Here is a 12,551-nt window from a genome sequence, read left to right as displayed (position 1 = left end):
CAATAACATAGTTGCTGGCAGTGTAAGCACTTTATGTAATCCATCATATACATAAACTGACAAACCTGTAGAAGTTTTAGATCCATCGGCTATCTGAGTCCCGAGAAAATAGTGAAAAACCGATTACACTTTTGCCGCTAAATCATTCGAATCCATGCACGGTCCAGGCTTGCAATTAATTTCCATGGATAGATTTTTGAATGTCGCCCTCATGCGTTTCAGCACGGACAGCCGTTGAAATACTCATTCGTACTCTCGGGGTTTCGAGTAAGACGCGCGGCGGGGGCATGGCGCTCTGCTCCGGAAAAGGGTTGAAATGGTAGATTTGTGCAGATATGATTTTGAACTGTTATTGAATGTGCCAAGAGAAAGTTTCACAGCCTTGTTGCTTCAATCTGAAATGTTCCCCCATTGAATTTGATGAATTATTTCAGTTACCATGGTTTTTTCTTCATACCCTCACGACAAAAAAAAACACAAAACACTGTACTACAAGCAGGTAAAGTAGTTAGAGTAATGACGAAGGTGAATAACTCATTTACAATTCAAATCTTTAGACAATAGACCAACATATTTTAACAGAATTGCTATTGGTTACCTTAGTGTTGAGCACTAGAGAGATCTAAGACTTATTGTGTTTTGTTTTCCCTCAGTGAAATGAATTCCAGTTCATGGAACAGTCGTGTGTTGAAAGTTTATCACAAGAGGGCGCCAGCAGACAGATAACAGTGCACTGCCGTTGGGGTGCACTCATTTATCTCCATTTCTATTTCTTCCTCCATGTTGACTTGTTTGTTAACCGAACATAACATTTTGTTGGGAGTCATGCAACTATAATTGATTATTATGTAATTGAAATAATGTATTACAACCCGGGGTTCTGAGTTTATACTTTTGAATAGATTTGATAATGGATTGTCAGCTTTAAAAGATGTATGCAACACAAAGCACAATGTCCACAGATTTACATAAAATTTATACGTTTTACATGCTAAAATGATTTTCTTGACTTATTGTTTTACTCAATCTCAAAAACATCAGCACCTCAGCGAGTAAAATTAAGGGAAGCTTTCTACCACAATTGTCTTTAAATTGTGTGAGTTTATAATGATTATAATAATAGAACACATTTCCAAGCGCCGAATCCAATGCTCTCGGCCCGGGCGGTTTATGAATGGTTTATTTATTTAAAAATGCCATCGCAGCATACCGCTAAATTGCGACATAATTTACAATCATTAAAAATATTACAATAATTATTTAAAAGCTTTACATTAGAAAATACAACATCAGTTTATAAAAAAAAAAAAAAAAAAAAACAAGGGCCTGCCAGAAATGTACAAAACAGATTTACAACAATAACAACTATCATTTTAACCAAACAAATAATTGGTCCTATTAAGCTTGGGAATCAGAGGAATGCCTCGTAAAAACTGGCGGCAAGTCGCTTTGGAAACGCGTTTCGTTCGGGTGTTATTGATGGTTTTCAAGTTAATAACCATTCTTTGAGAACTCTTTAAAAAGTTAGCATCGTAATGTTTGCTGTAGGAGTCTATTAGAGTAGTGCAACCGTCGCGTTGGTGCTCGGACATGCATGATGTTGTCTGCAACCTAGCCTGTAGCGAGTTCACACACGTTTTTTCATTCGTTCAGCTTTAAGCCAATGACCCGAAAGTATAATGACCAATGTAAATGTAATTACGTTTAATACATTGTACTACGGCACAGATACAAGTACTGCAGAAAACAGTGGACGAGCCTCAGCGAACATGTTGTTTAAATTAATGCTAGGCTATTAGTTATTTTATTTAAATATGTATTTATACTAAAACTATTTCTACAACGTCTGGAAAGGTAAAAGCCTTGACTAAAATAATGAAACCAATTATTAATACACACTGCAAACCACTCGGAAATCAGTAAAAACAGTTATAATGGCACCGCTTGGTTATTAAAGCCAGTAGACACTATTGGTAATTACTCAAAATAGTTAATAGCATAAAACCTTTCGTGGTGACGAGTAATGAGGAGAGGTTGATGGTGTTAAACATGGTGAGAAACGGCTCCCTCTGAAGAGCCATAGTTTTAGAGAAAGAAGTAAGTTTCCACGAACTTGATTTCGAGACCTCAGATTTAGAACTTGAGGTCTCGAAATCAACCATCTAAACGCACACAACTTCTTGTGACAAGGGTGTTTTTTCTTTCATTATTATCTCGCAACTTCGATGACCGATTGAGCTCAAATGTTCACAGGTTTCTTATTTTATGCATGTTGAGATACACCAACTGTGGAGGCTAGTCTTTGACAATTACCAATAGTGTCCACTCATTACAATTATGAGGTCAGTGTTTAATTATACAGAATGATGCCATGCTGCCATTACGGCAACACTACTGTGGGCTCCACACAAAACACATCTGTGCTCAAATGACTCATTTTCTACACAGCAAACAACTCAATTGAGGTGTTTAAATTGACACATGGGTGTTGCATAGAACAGAGAATCAAAGTTAAAGGAACACGTTGCCTTGGATCGGTCGAGTTGGTCTTTGAAAAGCGTTTGTAACCGTTTGTTATAAAATGCATACGGTAAGCAAGTTGTTTAAAAAGTAGAATACAATGATCCATATACATTTGCCTCGAAATTGCGTGGTTTTCCTGCGAACTAACACGGTCGGCCATTAAATTTAATGGCAGTCAAAAATTTGACTCCCATTAATAGCCGAACGTGGTTGTCGACGAGGTAAAAGGAAAACCACGCAATTTCTATTGATACTTGTGTGGATCATTATATTCAACTTTGAAAATATCTTTCTAATCATATGCATTCTATAACAAACGAATACATACGCTTTTCAAAGACCAACTCGACCGATCCAAGGCAACGTGTTCCTTTAACATTACAGTGTTTAAATAAACACAAACTAGGTGTCAATTTGACCCCAGTTTTTGAAGTGTATTAAACCAGAACCAGAACTTGAGTCCCAACTGGTGCATGAAACAATCCACCCTTTATAGACCCTATGTCGAATTCGAATACATTAATTATTTCATGCGGCATTTCGAGATTTAGGAACAATGTTTTTTAGTAATAATTACGGTCCCTACTTGGGATGATAGCATCATCTGGCATAGCGCCCTCTTTCTGTAGTGGTGGAAAGTAACAAGAGTGTATTGGACCCAGACTCCGATCGTTTCGGTAAAAAAAAACTTTTCAAAGCTAGTTATAGCCAACTCGTCTGGTGGTATTAGTTGTCAGTGTTGCCATCCTGGTGTTATATCCACTTCCAAAGGACCGCATCTGTCCCCGTCTTTTCCTAGCCCCGTTCTGGTCCCGACAGCTCCGGCATGCCGTGAAGAACCCCTCCCTGAAACTCTTGGACATAAAGGCGTAGATGAAGGGGTTCGTGCAGCTATTGCCGTAGGCCATGATGTGTAGGGCTAGGCTGATCTTCCAGGCGCTATTCTTGGAGTTGTTGATTTTGATCAAGTTAGCTCTGAGGAGTAGAGCGTAGCAGAACATAGGTCCCCAGCAGACAATGAAGACAACAACAACCAACATGAGCATTGTAACAATGCGCTACAAACAAAAATAAATAATTATGCTAGATGGGGTCACAAATAAATAATTATGCTAGATGAGTTGTATTAGAAGAACACCTGTAATTAGTTCAAACGACGGTTGCTCGCAATTTTTTATCAAGAAACCCAACTTTGTCATCAATCCAACGATCACAAACAAATAAAACAAAAAATGAGAATGAAACATAGTAATAACAATATTGTAACAAAGACAACGAGGAAACATGATCTTTTCTGATGTATTTACCCTGATGCTGTCGTCTTCGGTGTCATGCTTTTGCCGACGATGACGTCGTTTAAGACATTTCTTGGCTATCCTCTCAGCCCCTTCTTCTTGTGTTGACCCCTCCAACCCACTGATCCCCATGGTGCCATCTTCTCCTTGCTCTGCCCCCCGGTTCACGGTCATATTTACCACAGACAGTGGCCTCATGTGTTTCGTTATCCGCTTACTCGAGTACAACCTGAAGACGATGAGGGTATAGCAAATACCCAGAACAAGCGTAGGAAACCCAAAAAGGATGAAAGTGACGTAAATGGTGTATCCGAGAGCGGCTTCATCAGAGGCCCAGGCATCACTGCACGTTGTCCATTCGTCTCCATTCATTTTAAAATCTTTTGTTGTCTGTCAGTGATGCAGATATGGGAATACAAGCAAATAGCAACAGTTAAACATTCTATAGTATTTGAAAGCGCCAATCAAAGTCAACTCAGTTTCAACAGAACATAGATTGAACTACAAAATCTTCAAGCTTCATTTTTAACGTGTTGTTATGACAATGAACATTATGTCCCGGTGTGGCGGTTTCAACTTTCCGCCGTGTTCAGTTTTCCGAATGACCAAAATACGGTAACATTACGTCATGCGATGCCTGCGCACAGCAAGCAAAAGTAGTCAATTTTTAGTGCTGTATTGAGTCATCCGTGTTACTCTCCGGTAGCTGTCATGGCGGCGTCCACGAGTACAACGAGCGGCGAACGCGTGGATCGTATGAGAGAATTTGGTGTGGCACAAGCAGTGTGACCTGCTTACAGCTGTACGCATGAATACGTGTAAAGATGGGGCAAGAGAATGTGACTAAACAGAAAAGAATCGTAATAATAAACAATTTGGGGTCACTGAGAGAACTACAGTACTCGCCAGGGTACTCGCGGCTGTATTTTTGTCTGGCTACGTCACCCGGGAAACTGAACACGCCGGAAAGCTTAAACCGTTTCAACAACGTGGTGAAATGTCCGGCTACGTCACCCGGAAAACTGAACACGGCGGAAGACTGAAACCGCCACACCGGAGAAGAATACTGAGACCAAAACATTATAAAAAAAAACACCCCACACCCTTACTAATCCGTTTTGTGTGGTCCCTTGTTACTCTATTAATTCTATCATAGAGTAAGGACATGATTCTATTCAGTCTGGAGTTAATGAGGAAACACGATGCACAAGGATTAATGTTTTTAATTACCCTTTGTTTGTATTTCTCTTTGCAACTGCATTCAGACCTTTAAAACTGTATTTCCAATTAGCAATTTTACTGGAGCTAATGTTTACTTGGTAAAGAGTTTTGTGGTGCAGGAACGGTTGGATTTGTTTTTACTTAGCAGACCTTGGATGAGATTCTATCCCCCGGAGATTATGTCCCGCATACTGTAAACAGCTGTGTACAACTTCTAGTTTAGCGCCCTCTTTTGAATCATCCTCTTTCAACCCATGTTAACTTACAATACGGGGAGTGAACCACCGGTGGACGGAATCCCAGGTGGACAGAATTCCCTTATGCTACTCTCACACTAGGGAAAATATGCTAGCGAATGGGCTTACGAATGGAATTATTTGACAATCGCTCAAACTTGGCACCATTCGCCGTGTTCCGTAAGCATTGGTAACCATTTCGGAACGTTCACTGGTCATTCTCCACCTTTTTTTATCGAAGATCACTCAATCAAAATGTGGCAATTATTTTTGCGATTAAGAATAAATTCTGGCGAATAAAAATGTTTACATTCGCGGTGAATTCGCCAAACAATTGCGACTGGATGGTAAATATGTTCATCTTGATCACCCCTCGGTCGTCCATCGACCTCTCCTTAACAATATATGACGAATGCCAACGCTTGACAATGCTAGCCAATGCCTTACAAATAGGCAACGAACGTTGCGCACGTCGCGACTGAGCTTACCAACAATTTCAAACAAATGAAGCGATTGCTAGCGAATGTTACAAATGCTTGCTGCGAATGCTTACGAAAGGGCTTACAAACGTTAATAATGCACTTCGGAATGCTACGAATGTCTTACCATCGTTGCCAATGTCTTGCCATTTTCTTACTAATTTCCGAACAATGGATTACGCGGCCGCGATTGCTATACATACCGGGGCGAATCTCGCTCTGGCCACTTGTTCGTTTGACAAACACCACATTGTAAGAAAGGGGACCCGCGAAGGTTACAAACGCAAATACAAACGAATGTCGAGGCGAATGATCGTCTTCGCAACATTCGCTGAAATTAACAAACCGGTTTGTAAATTGACCGATCTTCGTAAGGAGATGGGGCGTGACGGGTAACCGCTCCGAATGTGTTACGAACGCTTTACGAAGACACGGCGAATGTTGCGAAGTATGAGCGATTGTCAAATATTTTTATTCGTACGCACATTCACTCTTTTTTATTCGCAACAGTGTAAAACAGCGTTGGGAAGCGCTTTGTTGCGAAGACGTCATTCGCCGTAGATTTTCGTAATCATTGGTATCCATTAGTAGCGTTGGTAAAGCGTGCGTAAGCGTTGGTAACTTTCGTAAGCTACTGTAAGGCATTGGCAATCATTGGCTAGCATTGTTAAGCATTCATAAAAAATCGTAACATATTGGTACGGACAGGTCGAGGGAAGACCGAGGGCGAACGTGAAAATATTCACTATCAATTCGCAAATTTTGGGCGAATTCACCGCGAATTTCAAATATCCATTTCGCAAGAATATTCGCCCAAGTGTGAGAGTATAGCATACGGACACCGGCTAAGGGAGAGGCTTGCGTGGTTTAACCATTGGAGCTCCATGGTTTAACTGAGCTCAATAAAAGTGATAATTAATTTTTGTTGCAGATAATTAATTTTTTGGTGTGTTATGTTGGCAGTCAACTGAGATGGATATTTAATTTTTCAGATATTTAATTTTTCTCGGTCCAGTCCTCAATATGGTGATTACTTTTGTCAGTCGGTGTCCCAGCCCCTTTCGTTACCTGCCTCTGGCCGCCTAGGTTCAATTTGGGACGGTTCTTTGCCGAAATTAAGATTAAAACATTCTTTATCTTTCGAAAAAATTGAAGATATAAATTAAAATGTTGCACACAAACCAAAAAGGGCTGCTTATAAAAAAGTGCTCATCAATCGTCAATTAAAAAATTAAAAATAATAACAAAATTGTGTGGATCCTGACATTATCTCAAGTCCATCATGTATTATGTAAAAACATGTAACATAACAGCCATGTCACACTAGGCAACTTGGAGGCAACCAAATATACAGTGCATGCTAAAAATATCATTTTGGTAGCACCATGAGTAGTTTCAAACAATGTCTCAAGATATCATGAATGGATTCTGTTCTTGGATATGGTTGGAACTTAATGGTTGCCTGTAATTTTACTCGTGTGACATGACACTGCACTATACGTACTAGGCCTATGGTATATACATTTACACATGTACATAATGTTATCGTTGGGAAATAGAACATACTTCGCTCAGAGAAAACTATTCTTGAAAAAGAACCCGGAGTGTTACCTTTGAGAAGAATGTTGGTGTACACGTGAGAAAGGACCACATCCAGATAATGGCTACCATCCTCCTGGTGCGACCCATTGTTAACACTGATTTAGTCTCTAGTGGAAACAGTACAGCATAACACCTACAGGGAGCGGACAGATATGCAGGTTATTGATCTCAAGTGATTATAAGGGGAAAACTTGATATAATTATCTTGAGAATAATCTTCATCGGATTTGTTACATCTTAGCATCTGATTCATTTTAAAGACACAGTCTTCTCACTTAGTGTATCTCAGCATAACATAGAAAACCTGTGAAAATTTAGCTCATTGGTCGTCGAAGTTGCGAGATAATAATGAGAGAAAAAACACCATTGTCACACGAACTCGTGTGCTTTCAGATACTTGATTTCGAGACGTAAATATCTAATTCTGAGGTCTCGAAATCAATTTCGTGGAAAATTACTTTTTTTCTCGAAAACTACGTCAATTCAGAGGGAGCCATTTCTCACATACTCATTCATACTCTCAACCTCTCCCCATTACTCACTACCAAGTAAGGTTATTATAGGTTTTCCTGGCCAATTTCAGCAAAAATCCATTCATTTTAACTCCTTGCTCAATCAATTTCGTTTTGAAAATGAATGCACTTTGAATCAGCATTCGAGAGTCAAAAGGAGTTTATTCAATTTCAAAAGTTAAGCATTCACTGGTCAACTTACATCATTCAATTTCATCAGGCAGCAAGACTCATTCAATTTCGTTAAAGCCAGCAGCAAGAGCTGGTCAACCATTCATTTTCATTAATGGGCAAACGTTATCCAAATGCTTGCATTCAAATTAAAATTCTTCGTTAGGCCTATGTGCTGTACTCATTCGTTGTTGCCTATATATTGGACAAATAACTCATGAAAAATGCGTCAGATGGTATAACCATATAGCCAGACCTACATGCCAAGATGTCTTGCACGTCAGATCATTGAAGGTTTAAGAAGAAGAAGATGGAGACAAAATATAACCCAGAACAATAAAACAAATGTATAACAAACAAAGAAAGAACCTGTGAAAAAAAAAAAAAAAAAAGAAAAAAAAAACAGGATAACATTGAGTTTAACTTATTTGTAAATTTGAGAACAAACCCTTATGATTTTAAGCTTGGCGTTTCCCTAAAAAAAGACTCGTTAATTTCTAGCTTGTTTGACAAGTTCTGGACATAGCAAAAACAAAGACAACAAGGCTAAAGCAAACAAAAGCAAGTTTTCATTTCAATGTTATCGGATACATGCTTTAACTTTAAGGGCAACAAGGCAAGCAAAGGGAACAATTATTACAATTAAGAAAACAAGATGATGTAAATAATGTAAAGTACATGGAAACACCTAGGAAAACATCTGTGTTAGTAAAGGAGCTCTAATTTCCAGTTTACGTGTGTCATAAAGATCTTTAGTTTGAACGTTAAGAAGTTGAAATTCGTTGCACATAAATGAAAAAGAAAACTCAAACTAGCAGAAAAACCATGATGTTCACTTCGGTGGGTCTTAATTTGAATACATCAATTGCAAATAGGGAGAAATTCAACTTAAGAATGGTCAAAGTATAGTCTTGAATACCTATAAATGACATAGAATGACTGAAGCGAATCTGAACGTTCAAAATGCAATCATGTGTGCACGAAACGAAATTGAATGCTTTAAGAGCTCAAAAGAAACCCTAGTTTGAGAGGATTAGGGGAAACTGCGTGAATTTGAATGCATGTTAATGAAATTGAATTATTTTTTGCTGAAATTGGCCGGGAAAACCTATATTATGCTAATTATTTTGAGTAATTACCAATAGCGTCCACTGCCTTTAAAGGAACACGTTGCCTTAGATCGGTCGAGTTGATCTTCAAAAAGCTTGTGTAACCGTTTGTTATAAGATAGAAATAGGTAGAAAGATGTTGTAAAAGTAGAATACAATGATCCACACAAACATACCTCGAAATTACACGGTTTTCCTTTTACCTCGTCGACTAATATGGTCGGCCATTTATAGGAGTCAACATTTTGACTCCCATAAATGGCCGTCTGTGTTAGTTCGCACAGTAAAAGGAAAACCTCACAATTTCGAGGCAAGTTTGTGTGGATCATTGTATTCTACATTTAAAACATCTTTCCAACCATAGGCATATTATCAAAAAACGGTTACAAACGCTTTTTATAGACCAACTTGTCCAGTCTAAAGCAACGTGTTCCTTTAATGGGTGTGCGCATTTTTTATGAATTCAATTTAATTTAATTCGTCATTATTAAAGCATAATAATTTCAGAGCAATAAAATCAAAGGCAATGAAGTAGAGCAAACCAATAATGGAGCAAATTTCAATGCCCATGACAATAAGAGCACACAAAACGAAAGACCGAAACCAGAATATAAAAAATAACAAATAATCTTAAAGAGTAATACCCTGTGCTATAATTCGTTTAAACTTCGTAACTTGCGACAACATGGGCGAACTTGAGAAGTAATGTCTCTATGCGACTTCAATTAAAAAAAGGTTCTGGAAACATGTGCGAACAGTAATACTGTAATGCTCAAAAACCTCTATAAAAGTAAACCACCAATTCTGTTTTATAATTCATTGGTTTAATCAAACGTGCACAGTTTGAAGGCCGTTTACCAAACTCGAAGATTATTATGTGAGAAGAACGGTTAGGGTTAAATCCCACATCATCCTGGTTCTGAACAGGTTATGGTAAACAGCCTAGACTCGGTTCGGCCGTCCAAATAATTGAGGTCTCTAAATAATAAATGCAACGGGAGATGAACGGAGTGTTTGAGGTGGCACCTGTAATCATGATGAACTAGTTCATAACAAACTCATACGTCAGCCTCTAGCGACTAGACAGGTTTGGAGTTATCTTAATTAGGCAGTCACCGGTGGTATAGTGATGCAGGTTTTTGTAAAAATAAAGAAAGAATGCGATTATATTTTGATCGATCATCTGATCAAAATATAACTTTCGTTTTCTGAACTTAATTGGTTTATAGGACAATAATTGTATTCCGTATAGTAAAAGTAATGTCGGACTCTGTTATAAATTGCATATTATAACATAATTTTATTAGTCCGACGAAGAATTCTTACTTCAGTTAATAGTCCGACGAAGATTATTTTATTTAGTTTAAGTTGTCCAACGAGGATTCTTAAGTTTATTATAGAGTCGTTGTTTCAACTTTCACCTCCTGTGTGGGTGTTAGTTTTTCTTAGTTTTATAATTCTGAGAAACATTTGTTTATAGTGCCACATCCTTGAGAGGAGTGGCCAGAGTCACTGTCCAGGAATTCCTTGACCATAAGACATAGCAGTTGGTTGCCCCCAGGGACATGACGTAAGGCTATGTTGCAATGACTGTTGCAAGGTCAGTAGTTTCCTTGAATTGTGCCCGGATTTGATTGTCTTTAGCTGCCCACACGTTTTCTTAAGAACTTAGGCCACTAATTATTTTCTCATTGGTCAAGCCCAACCAGAATGTTATTGTTTTAATATTTCTGGCCAATCATAGTTTAACTTTCCTGTCCGAGTGCGTGACCAGCTTGGTATATCCTGGCTCGTTTTCCTCTGGATCCTAAGAGCGAAAATCGGCCTAATGCAAGGAAGACTTCTTGAAAGTGTTGAGATAGTTACACTTTGCGTAGATTTTGTTTGGAACATTTGTTACTTCCCTAATTCTAAGTACGTTCCTAAATCCCCTTCTTGCATCTTTACCACGTGCTCTGTTGATACAGGTAAGCTTTGATTATTTCTTTCATATTGTATAAGATTTATCACTTGTGCATTTGCCGTTTGAAAGATTTGTTCGACAAGGTAGTTGGAGTAAGACTCAAGATGGATGGTACAGTTCAATTTGAGTTTAAACCATTATGTTGATTGTTCGAACAATGCTGCTAAGATGTATAACTTCCTTGAGTGTTTTATTGTGTAATCCTTTTTGTTGTTTATCATGTGTACGGAAAAGCTTCATGGAGTTCCGTCTATTTAATCGTATATTCCTCTTACTTTCTATTGCCGATATGATTTAGTTGTATATTGCATTTATTGCTAGTTAGCAGTTAGATTTTACACTCAGTGCTATTCTTTTGCCGTTCGATACGTTTTACTGTTTGATAGAACCTATTTGGTTTATCGAAACACCTGTTACTTTATATACCAAGATTTCACTCATAGCGCCTTCCACATTTGATCATTATGTGATTGAACTATTTCTGATTAGTATTTATGATATGCTTTGTTATTGGTATGTTCCTACATTTTTTCTAAGCAATACCATGGCAATACGTAACTTTAGTTGTGCTGGACAAGCGTTGTCCTTAGATAACCCCTTTTCACCCTTGAAGATGTCCGAGCACATTCCTTTCCGATTAAGTAGGCTAGACGACTGTTTGCTTTTACGCACGTAAACAGTTGTGACCTTTGATCTGGATTGACCACTATCGTGTTTTACACATGCACGCACAGAAGATTTCTTATCGTTCCCGTATGTTTAAGTTTCATGAAGGTTATCAGTATGCACTGGAAGAGTGTTCGTTTTATATTTTGTTGTATGTTCTTCATATTTGTGTAAGTCATAGTTGAATTAGTTTATGATGAGTTAAGACTTTTAATAGAGCGAAAATCGGCCTTATTCAAGGAAGACTTCTTGAAAGTGTTTAGATAGTTACACTTTGCGTAGATTTTGTTTGGAACATTTGTTACTTCCCTAAGTACGTTCCTAAATCCCCTTCTTGCATCTTTACCACGTGCTCTGTTGATACAGACTAGCCCACAGGCCTCGCTTGGGAAGTTGACCCGGTTCAACTTTTCGCCAGTCCCGCTCTCAACCCCCCTTCGTCGTCTTCCTGGAATTCGTCAGAGTCACTTCTTGGACTTCGGAGCCAATCTGATGTCGACCTCCCAAGACAGAGTCTCTGCCAAGTCCAGTTGAAGCGCGGAACCAGCTAAGACCTATTATATATCATTGTGTATTTTCGTTGCCATTAACTGCTTCAGTATTTATTATTGCTGTTTCCTTTTACAAACCTGCGATTGTTAATATTTCCTCAGACTCGTATATGGTTGAGTATTTTTACTTGTTGTTTCACCTTGGTGAATTGCAGTTCAAATACCATTTCGCACAGTTGTGAACCGTTGATAATACTGAAGGAGTTAATATGATTTTGAGCCA

Source organism: Asterias rubens, chromosome 12, assembly GCF_902459465.1.
Source record: "Asterias rubens chromosome 12, eAstRub1.3, whole genome shotgun sequence".
In the NCBI taxonomy this organism is placed as follows: Eukaryota; Metazoa; Echinodermata; class Asteroidea; order Forcipulatida; family Asteriidae; genus Asterias; species Asterias rubens.
The sequence above is the reverse complement of the archived record's forward strand: the minus strand, read 5'-3'. Positions refer to the sequence as shown.